The following is an 11027-nucleotide window of genomic DNA, read 5'->3' on the forward strand; positions in this document are numbered from 1 at the left end:
ACTTATTTTCATCCTATTGGTGTATTTGGTACCAAACTCAAGCAACAGTGGATTTTAATGAGAACTAAAGCTCATGTGGGTGATCACAATATTAATTAATAAACAATTGCTTGGGCATCACTTGAAGTGTTTCTTAATGAAACCAGAATGACATAATGAGCATTACAAAGCCCAACTATTACAAAATGGAATTGTTTTGGAAATTAGTTTTAAGAAATAAATGTTTAAATTCTTGAAGAATTCCTTTTTTTTTTCTTTTTTTTTATAATTCTTTTTGGTTGTTTCCAAACATAACCTATGTGTCGTGCATTAGTTGCTCTAGATTACAATAAAAATGGCAAGATCAAATGCAGGTGCAGCAGCTGCTGAGTTTTCTGCTCGAGCTCTACTAGGATTTTTGCAAAGTCTTGGTTCCATAAAAAGGTTTCTTCCATTCTATTATTCTTGTGGGCTCTTTACATTCTATAATCTATATATGAATCTATAGATTACTAGAAGCATTTGTCAAGACAGATGTTGCATTCAGGAATGAATTGGATTCCCATCGTAAATTTAAGGGAGTTATTCAGAAAGACTGGCATCCTGGTTGCACAGCCATTGTGGCTCTTATAGTCAGAAACAAGCTTTTTGTTGCTAATGCTGGCGATTGCAGGGCAATGCTATGCCGAGCTGGCAGTGCTTATGCTCTAAGTAAGGTGAGATCGGACTTGATTTATCAACTAAATGACTGTGTAGTTGAAACATTCTATTAGAATAAAACATGGACCTTTTTAAACTTATTTTATTAAAAATTGTCTCCTTTGCTTACCCAAATGGGTTAAATTGTTCTCCAACTAATTCAACTTGATGCTGTAGGATCATGTTGCAAGTTGTCCCGAGGAGAGAGAACATATTATCAGTGAAGGGGGACAGGTCAAATGGCAAGTTGACACGTGGAGGGTTGGGCCTACTGCTCTCCAGGTTTTCTTCTTATCCTTTGCTTAATGATATTCTAGAAAAATGTGTAGACTATTGTCTTCTAATATGGTTGTCTATTGTGAGGAAGTATATAATATAAACTTATTTGTTTCGTCAAATTCTTTTTGCACCAAGTGTTAAGACACATGGACCACCACTACAACCTATATCTAGGGATATCTTGAGCATTATGATTACCAAAAATACTTATGATCACTAAAACATGAGAGAAAATATAAAAGGTAAGGAGTTGGTCTTCGCATCCTACTCCAACTTCTGAGCGTAGCGAGGAAGCTCATTGTGTCCTGCATCGGCTGGTAGTTGTATGGAGGGTTCATCAGTTGTCACCATGAAGAGGAACATTATGCAAGTTGGGCTGAAAGCATTCGATGTGGTTGTTGACGAGGTTGATCGCAAGAAGATGTGGGTCGCGAAAAAGGTTAGATCTCTGCAAGGATCCCTGATGTTGGGATTTGAAGTTCCTTTGTTGGCTCAAAAGAAGCTTCTTAATTCCTGAAGAGAGGTCTTTTGGGCAGTCTCAACCTCTCAGAGGGCGCATAGGCTTTTGGAGGTCTAGAGACTGGTGAATAGGAGTGGTTGCTCCTTGAGGTTAGGATTTTTGGGGCAAATCAGTGGCAGGTTGTCACACCCCACCCCAATTTCATATTAGAAATCTAAGGCATGGTGGTTAAGGGTTAAAGGCTAGTTAAGATTATTAAGTTAAAATAGTGAGATCTTCTATTGTAAGTTCATATTAGATTATTCACCCAAAAAAAAAAGTTCATATTAGATGTGGACTGATTCAAAAGAGTAGGGTGATTGATGTATGTTTTAAAGCCTAATTTAGTGTTCAAGGGTTCAACAACAAAAATGGAAACGAATAGCAAAGCAAATGATTTAGATTTCAATAACCAGACTTGCTTCATATTGTGTGTGTTTATAATCCTAGTGTATAAAAGTAGCACACACCGAACTCTCTTTCCTCCCTACTCAAATCCCATTACATTACACAAAAGAAATAGTACAGGTACAACTTTCAGGTATATACATTACACTTTACAATCAGCTCACAACAGTACAGTAAAAAAATAGGGTAAATTACATTAAACCCCCCTCAACTATGACCTATTTTTGAGTTGCCCCCTTAATGTTTTAAAGGCAACACTTACCCCCCTTGAAGTATATGAATTGCAAAAGTCATTAACACTGTTAACAGAAATTATTAAGTTACCCTTTTACCCTTCAATTGTATTGCTACCAGACTACCATTATCTTCTTCAACCACTACCTAATTTCTTCCAAACCCTAATCAAATCAATTCAATCCCAAACCCTTAATTCCACAGTGTCTCCACAATTCCGATTAACAAACACAACAAATTCATTTGACAAAGGGAGTAAAGTCAGCCACTGTGAATCACCACAACAATCCCATATTTTTGCAGGACCTAATGATCAACAAAGGGAGTGAAGTTTGGGGGTGGCAATGGAGATGGGGGTGTTGTTTAAGGGCTTGGGGTTTTGAACTCATTGAAGAGAGGGAGAGAGAGAGAGAGAGAGAGAGATGAGGGGTTGGCAATGGCTACAACAGCTTACGGCAATGGCAATGGCAATGGCAACAACGGTGGTTGAAGACAATGGCCCACCTCTCTTCATCTCACTTGCCACATGCAACCCCTCTTCCAGCCTACACCAACTCCTTTTTTTTTCTTTCTTTAACCAATGGCATCTCCTTCATTGTTCCTCCCTCCTCCCATCTCTGCACCACCACCTTATTTCCCCCACCACTCACCACCTCCCCTTTCGATTCCCACCAAGCCGAAACCCCTTCCCCACAGCCTCCCTCCCACTGATCAAACACCCCAATACACTAAAAGCCCTATATTAATTCAACATATGTCCACTAAAATCCCCCCACCTAATCAACGTATCACCATCAAAACCCTCAATTCTTTTGCTGTGGAACTTTTTTATCAAATCATAATGGCTTGGCTAATAAGGGTTCTCTAGTTGGTATTAGCCATGAGAGTTTCTGGTTATGGCTTGGCATTTCTGGCCATGTAGAGTTGCTGGTTGTGTATATATATACGATGTATGTATATATAATAAGGCTTTTTTAGTCATAAATTTTTAATTACAGTATGATACATTTATGCCAAATGACTACCGGTGTGATGACAGAAGAGGTGTGATGACAGAAGAGGTTTAGAGTTACAAAACAAAACTATAAGCGGGTTGAGTGTTGAATTTTTAAACATTGATTTTTAACTTGACAATGGGTCATAGTTGAGGGGGGTTTACTGTAATTTACCCTAAAAATATATATGTTGTTAGAATAGGAAATTGATAGAATAGGAAATTGATCAGAATTATCAATATAAAAGGGAATGAAGTCTAACTCATTCCCTAACTGTTTCTTTTCTCTAAACCTACATATGTGTATATATATGTATGTATGTATATTAATATGATTTACCCTAAAACATTGATTTTGGTTCTCTGTGTGGTGTAGCTAAAATTAAATACAACAATAGGTTGAGTATAGGAAGATTCATAGTTCTCAACCAAACTTGCTAGCATGTCCATCAACAAAGCACACCTACAGTAGGCAAACATTTTTTCTTTAATTTGTTAAAGTTATATATTCCTTTATTTTTATTTTTCCTTCATGTCTTGGGAGGGCCTGAACCTTGCACCTTATCTTTTTGGGTATTAAGAGATAGCACTGAGCTAATAGCTGATATTTTATTTATTTTATTTTTTAAATTCTAAATAATGAATTGGAAACAAAAGGTTGGTTTCTATTTAATGAGGTTTCTGTAAACTAGATTTAAAAAATAAAGAAACAAGAAGAGGGTGGGTAAACAGGAACACATGGTCCCTGCCCGGCCCCACTCTTTGCCCGTGCTTCCAGTATTCAACATGATGTGAAAGCAATAATCACTAATTTGTGGTTGAATTTGAAGTTTATTAATCACATATTTTTTACAGGTTACGTGGTCTATTGGTGACGATGATATGAAGCCTGTTGTGACTACAGAACCTGAGATAACTGAGACCATACTGTATGTAGAAGATGAATACTTGGTAAGATCCTTTGATCTGATAATCTTCTGTTATCTAGGGTTTGTTATTTGTGTGCTACGACAAACTAATAAATGGATTTGTGGCTTCTAAATAGACTTTTATGTACAGTTTCTAGGGAAATCAAAAATTTTCAATAACTGCAGTTGCATCTGCTTTAATCACTTTAAAAGCATTTGTTCTATATGCCATTACCAAACACAATTTTCTGTAGTGCCTGGATGATCATAGCACAATTCATGTTCTTGCAATTTGAAATTTGTAGGCCCCCAATTTAGGAGGTCCCGTACTTGGAAATGTTATTAGCAAGACAATAGAATAATCCTGAGATATATTATTGAAGTTTGAAATCTGTAGCCTTACAGAACAAGATTTTCTCCAAGTGTTTCCCACAAACACTCCATTAATACCAATAGTTTAAAAACCTTTTTACGAATGATGTGGAAAAGAAGTAACACAAGGTTTTAGAACAATAAACTCTTAAGGAGTTGAATTTAAACAACAGAGCTCAAATGCAAAAGAATATGGAAGTTGAAGCTCAAAACTTGGAAGATCTTGATGGGTATTACATTTAATCCTTCATCCCATGTTTGTAGACATGTAAAAATCTTGTTTTTATTGCCCTTCATCTCATTTTGGTCGTTCCAGTGCAGTAAATGCGTCTCTAGCAGTTGAAACGAAGTAGCTGTTGCATATTTTAGAATTTAAATTTTGCGAAGAAGGAGTCAACTTATTTTGAATCTAGGTGAAATCTGAAGCTCTCAGAACTTTTCTTAAGGGATTCGATTTATTTTGTCAAGGAGTTGACTGATCCTTTTATCTGCACGACAATTGGAGTTCAGGGTCGACTCAAGACCTTCAATGTTTTTAAGATTTTCACGTGTTAAGCATCTCAAACTCATCCAAAACCCTTTCTAACTCCAAAATAATTTAGAGAATGAACATTTAATCATAAAACAAATATCAAAGACTTATTTTGGAGCTTTTTAATCTCAATCATTACAGCAGGAAAAATGTAAAACTTTTAAAACACTTGTACTCCTTTTGTAATGAATTATTCATCAAATACTAATGACAAAATCATGTTACATTCTCATATTTCATTAAGCTATCCAATACCTAACACCAAAGGATATTGACAATTCAAAGTACAAGTTTATCATTTGCTAGCCACTCACTAATTTTGTATTGTGAAATATCAAACATATATCATTGTAAAACACAACCAACAAAAGCATCATAGACAATATCAAAACTAAACTATAGGTCTAATTTCTCTTTCATTTGAAGCATTTTGAAGCTTCTTGAATTCAACCTTTATTCTTTTGTTATGTTTACAGTTAAAAATAGAATACAAGTATCTTGGCAGACTAACCCCAAGGGGTTGGCCTAGTGGTCAAGACCTGAGCCTAGGGTGTGCTCCCTTCAAAATCTACTAAGTGCAAACAATTTCTCGAGACCAGTTCATATGGGACTTTGCCCGACCCCCCACTAGTGGATGGTGGGATTGGTCTTCTGGAGTAGTTGGTCTAGTGGGCCAGATGCTGAGTTATCAAAAAAAAAAAAAAAATTATCTTGGCAGACTTGTAATTATTCTAATTTGTATTATGCTTTTCGTTTGTTAGTGCATAACACAGGTAGGCACTCAGATCAAACTTATTCAAAAGAGATCGTATACCACAATTTGAACGATTATGGTTTATGCCTTTGTTTTTCGGTTCTAAAAATAAAAAAATTCTAGCGACCTTGCCCTATCTCTTCCCTCCCCATTCACACCTCATGGTTTCAAAGCATTGAAATAAGACAGAACAAGGAGGGTGTGGAGTAAGCCTAGAATGAGAGAGTGTTCTGACGATTGAACTTCCATAGAACTACATGTAAAGTGATACAGTCCATACCTAATATTAGGAAGATAACCTCTCTAGTATATTTGGGACTGGTTAAGTTTGAGATAATATTATAGTGTTAAAGATATCAGAATATATGAAGATCCATAATTGAAGGGATTTGATTGTATCTCCCACTATATATATGGTGTACCATGTAATCAAGAGGATTAACTAGTGTGAATAAAAGATGTAGCCCATAGGGCTTTGTATGTGTGGACGTAGGCCAAGATTGACTGAACCACATTAACTTTTTGTGTTCTTTCTTCTCTCTTTTCTATTTTTATTATCTCTTCATATTCAACCTTCTTGTCATATTACCAATATCAACTGTTAACACCTCCCTTCACATGCTTCTCATATTTCTGAACTTGGAGTTATATTATTTAGTTTAGTGATCTCTAAAAAATGATCTTTTGAAAAAAATTACAGTGGCTGAAAAGGGGGGTGGGAAGTAAAACCCTAGATAATTTTGCGACCTTTATGCTTTTCCCAATAATTCTTATTTAATTCAAATGCTTATGATGTATGTTTCATTTGTAATCAGACCATTTTCAAAATTTTGCTTTATTTATGACGGATGGTTGTGACTTGTTAGCATATCACATTTTTATAGACAGAGTAACAATATGTGTTCGACTGTCAGGTTATGGCTAGCGATGGCTCTGGGATGTTATGAGCAACGCAGAGATTGTTTGCATAATAAAGGACACAGTGAAAGAGCCGGGGATGTGCTCAAAGAGATTGGCAACCGAGGCTGCTGAACGTGGAAGCAAAGATAATATAACTGTTATTGTCGTTTTCCTGCATCCTGTATCTACTGCAGAGAGGATTTACTAGGTTTGATGGTATTCTTATACAAATTGTTTTGTATGTATGAAATTAATTTTAGTGAGACATGGAAATGAACTAGAGGTGGTAGGAAAAGGTTTACCTCCTCGTCTTGTGGAAATTGTATGCGTACATTTATTTTTAGTGGGAAACTACACAAAGCATATGCTTGTATTATTGGATTTCAATGTGCATATATGGAATAATATTGCTAATAGATGTTTAATGTGTTCACAGTGCGCGCGCGTGCGCACACACTCTCTCTCTCCCCAAAAAGGCATGAACACTTCATTAAAATTAAGCTGCACTACATGATTAAGGCAGGAATTTTTGATATGATAATACAATTCAAATCTACATGAATATGTATATGGCACAACTCGTTAGCACGAATATTAAATAGGTTGGATTACTGTCAAATTTGTATAGAACAAAGCTGACACGAATAATTGCTATAATGAAAAATTAGTTACATATTTAATATTATTTCAATTAAAGGGTGTTATGACATTTTTTAATCTCTTATATAACTCCCATCTAATTAAGAAAAAAACATGTAAAATAGGATTTGAAAGCTAATAAAGGTTTTGTTTTTGTTTTCAATTGAAAATTTATTTGTCTACTGTTTGAGTTAATTTAGTAAATATATATATATATATATAGATATAATAATAAGATATTGTTTTTGTAAATTAAGAAAATCAAATTGAATTGAAATCAAATATTCTTATGAATAATTTCATTCAATATATCTAGTTTCATAAAAATTAAGTTGTGAAGAATTTTTTTTTTATATTTTTTGTACACTCGATATTTTTAGCTTATGGTAAAATATTTTTACATGACACATTAATACTATGCAAATCAGATACAAATTAGAAATGACATAACACAATAACACGAAATAATACATGAGTTAGGTTATTATTAAGATAATTTTGACACATTCAAAATATCACGACACGAACACGACCCCGAAAGCATGCGAAGAAAGCAAGAAAACCTATATAACTATATTAGTAAAGCGTAAAGAGATTTTCTCTTCTTATTATCTTAGTATTGACCCTGAAACATTTGTACTAACCCAAATCCGGTTCATCCCTCTTTTGATTTATTAACTAGAGTTTCAGGCTTGTTGATATTATTATGGCCGTGAAAGGCCTCAAATGAGAGATTTTTCTTGCTTCACTCCCAGCATTGAAAATAGGCAGCCTTATGTCAACATGAGCTCGTCCGAAGATCGTGATTTAGTTGTTGCGAACTCCTCAGCTTTCTGCTAGACCCACCCTCTAGCTGTAAAAATTAATGTTCGCCATTTATTTGTTTCATAACCATAACTACTATATCATAATCTAGGATCACAAAATTTCTAAACCAAGACAACTACTATACACAATTCTAAAAACAAAAAAAAACAAAAAATAACAACCACCACTATTCGTGATAATCAAACACAACTATAAATCATTAACCAAACATTCCTAATATTATTTTGGTTAATAAATTTGGTTGGAGATTTAGCAAATGAAAGGGAAAAAGTATGTAAAATACGAATAAAATATAGTTACATTTTATCGACATTTCACACAACTTTTTCTTTTTCTTTTCAAATCCTTACTAAAATTTATCAACCGAATACAACCTAAATATTTGGGGGAAATCAAAACAGTACACTTTTGGGATATTCTAAATAAATGTACTTTTTGACTTTTTATAAAATACGAGTTGGGTATGGGTTGGGTTTGGAGTGATGTGATAGAGAGGTGATATGACTTAAATAAGATGATATGACTTAAATAAGATAGTAACTTTTTGACTTTTTAATTTTTTTAGAGGATGACAAACAAGGACGGCAAGATTTTTCTTTACTCTAACCAGGGGCACGGCTATAGATTTTCTTGTAATTTTATTGTGCATAGCTTTAAACTATAAACGAACGAAATGATATTTGCAATGCTTTGTGATCGGGGAGAAGTTTGGTATTAAAATAGTTAAAAACTTATTCAAAAATCAAAAAGCTTAAAACTCATATAAAAAACAAAAACTCATTTTTTATTTTTTTGCATATTTTCCATAAAAAATAAAATAAAAATTAGAGTCATTTAAAAACACTTTCATTTTTCACTTCATATTTTAATAAAAAATTTACTAAAAATAAATCACTTCCCAAAAGAAAATTAAAAGATGGGAAGACGAGTAATGGTATTTGATTGTATTTGTACCAATGTAGTCACTATGTTAAACCACTTGCGTGGCTAGTCCTTTGGTCACTATGTCTCTCTTAAGGAGAAATTTTGAGTTACACTCTTAGGAGTATAATAGGAGGCAAGACTTTAGTGTTTGTTAGGAGAAGGTGTGAGTTCAACTCCCTTAGATGTTAATCTAATAACTAATTACTAATTTTTGCTAATTAGAAAATAAAAAATAAAAGCAGAAAAACGATGAAAAAAGAAGGGTTGAAGATGGAAGAAAAAGTAAAAGGTGTGAGTTCAACTCCCTTAGATGTTAATCTAATAACTAATTACTAATTTTTGCTAATAAGAAAATAAAAAATAAAAGCAGAAAAACAATGAAAAAAGAAGGGTTGAAGATGGAAGAAAAAGTAAAATAAATGAGAAGAGAGGGGAAGGAAATAGCGAAAATATTGTACGTAAATATATTAAAATATACGTTTTTATAATTATAAAAAAAATTAAAAAAAGAATATCATTAAATATGCAATAATTTTCCCAATCAATATTAAAATAGATGTATATTTGCAAAACAAAAAATAGAAAAGAAAATAATATTATATAGATACTTTTTTCATATTATAGAACAAGTAGTGCTATATAAAAAATAAAAATAAAAAATTGTACTCAAATATTGCAATAAAAACAAAATAAGTAATGCTATATGGGTGTAATTTTTATCATTGTTACATCATTTTGAGAGTAAATTTTATATAAAAATTATGGCGACATATCATTTTTCTTGTAAAAACATTATGTTAATTTGGACCTAAACATCTAAAAATTCAAGAAATGACTAGTGTACACACCCTTTAAAAAAAAATAATCACACCATAAGAATCTCTAATTCTAACCCTTAAATATTTGAAAATTAATGTGTCCATTTATGTGTTTCACAACTATCACCACTATATCATAATCTAGCATCACTAAATTTAAAAACAAAGACGACCACTACACTCAAATAAAAAAATAAAATAAAAAAAAGGCAACCAATACACGTGATAATCAAACACCACTATAAATCATTAACAAAACATTCTTATGTATTTGGGGAAGAAAAAAAGATTGGGAACTCTAAATTAAGAGTTTTAATAGTTTTAATTGGTGTGTAGGTCTCATGTGATGTGATGATTTGATTTTGCTTTTTTTTTTTCTTTTTTTTTTATTTCTCACATTATTAGTGCTCTTTTAGAACTCCCAAATTAAAGGGATGTATCATTACTGATTTGGGAAAAACCAAATCTGTACATTTAATAATGTAGAATTTTCTTTACTCTAGCAGGGCCCACAACTATAAATTTTCTTGTAATTTTATTGTGCATACCTTTTAACTATAAATCAGCCAAGTAATGTTTGCAATGCTTTTGTGATTGAAAACAAATTGTTTTGTGTTAAAATAGTTAAAAACATATTTAAAAAAATAAAAAAGTTAAAAAATCATATAAAAAAATTTAAAATTCTTTTTCATTTCTTTTACACATTTATTCTAAAAAAAAAAAAATTGAAGTGCTTTAATTTTCCAAATACTTTAAGTTTTTCACATCATATTTTAACTTAAAAAATCACTTGACAAAAGAAAATTGAAAGATGGGAAGATAAGATTAATGGTATTTGGTTGTATTTATACCAAGTCATTGGTTAAACCATTAATCTAATCAAGGAGAGGGTGTGAGTTCTCCATGGTGTTAATCTAACAATTAATCACTAACTTTTGCAAATAAATAAATAAAAGCAAAAAAAAACAATTAAAAATTAAAATTAAAGCAAAAGTAAAATAAATAAGGAGAGGGGGGAAGGGAATGAGTGTAAAAATGGTCTGCCGGCCCGATATTCGACACAACCCGACCCCCCAGTCTAGGGCTTGGTCCATGCTTTTTTGGGCTTGACCTAGCCTGAACAGCCCAACTTGAGGCCCAAACTGTCTGACGCCCAACATCACTTGCAAGCTAAGCCCAAGACCAGGTCCAAACCCTGGCCCGAGGTCTGATTAACCCTAGGATTGGACTTGGGCCTAGGCCTAAATTTTTTGGAACTGG

At 33.0% G+C, this 11027-nt stretch overlaps 1 pseudogene across 1 annotated transcript; it reads left to right on the top strand.

Moving 5' to 3' along the window:
* The first annotated feature begins 334 nt into the window (after positions 1-334).
* On the top strand, positions 335-6974 carry LOC114263163 (protein kinase and PP2C-like domain-containing protein; annotated as a pseudogene). Its single transcript, XR_014345528.1, has 5 exons — positions 335-423; positions 479-695; positions 856-960; positions 3948-4043; positions 6573-6974. The product of XR_014345528.1 is annotated as a protein kinase and PP2C-like domain-containing protein (transcript).
* Positions 6975-11027: the final 4053 nt, after the last annotated feature.

The sequence above is a fragment of the Camellia sinensis genome, chromosome 12, assembly GCF_055761805.1.
Source record: "Camellia sinensis isolate YWXY chromosome 12, ASM5576180v1, whole genome shotgun sequence".
NCBI classification, from domain to species: Eukaryota; Viridiplantae; Streptophyta; class Magnoliopsida; order Ericales; family Theaceae; genus Camellia; species Camellia sinensis.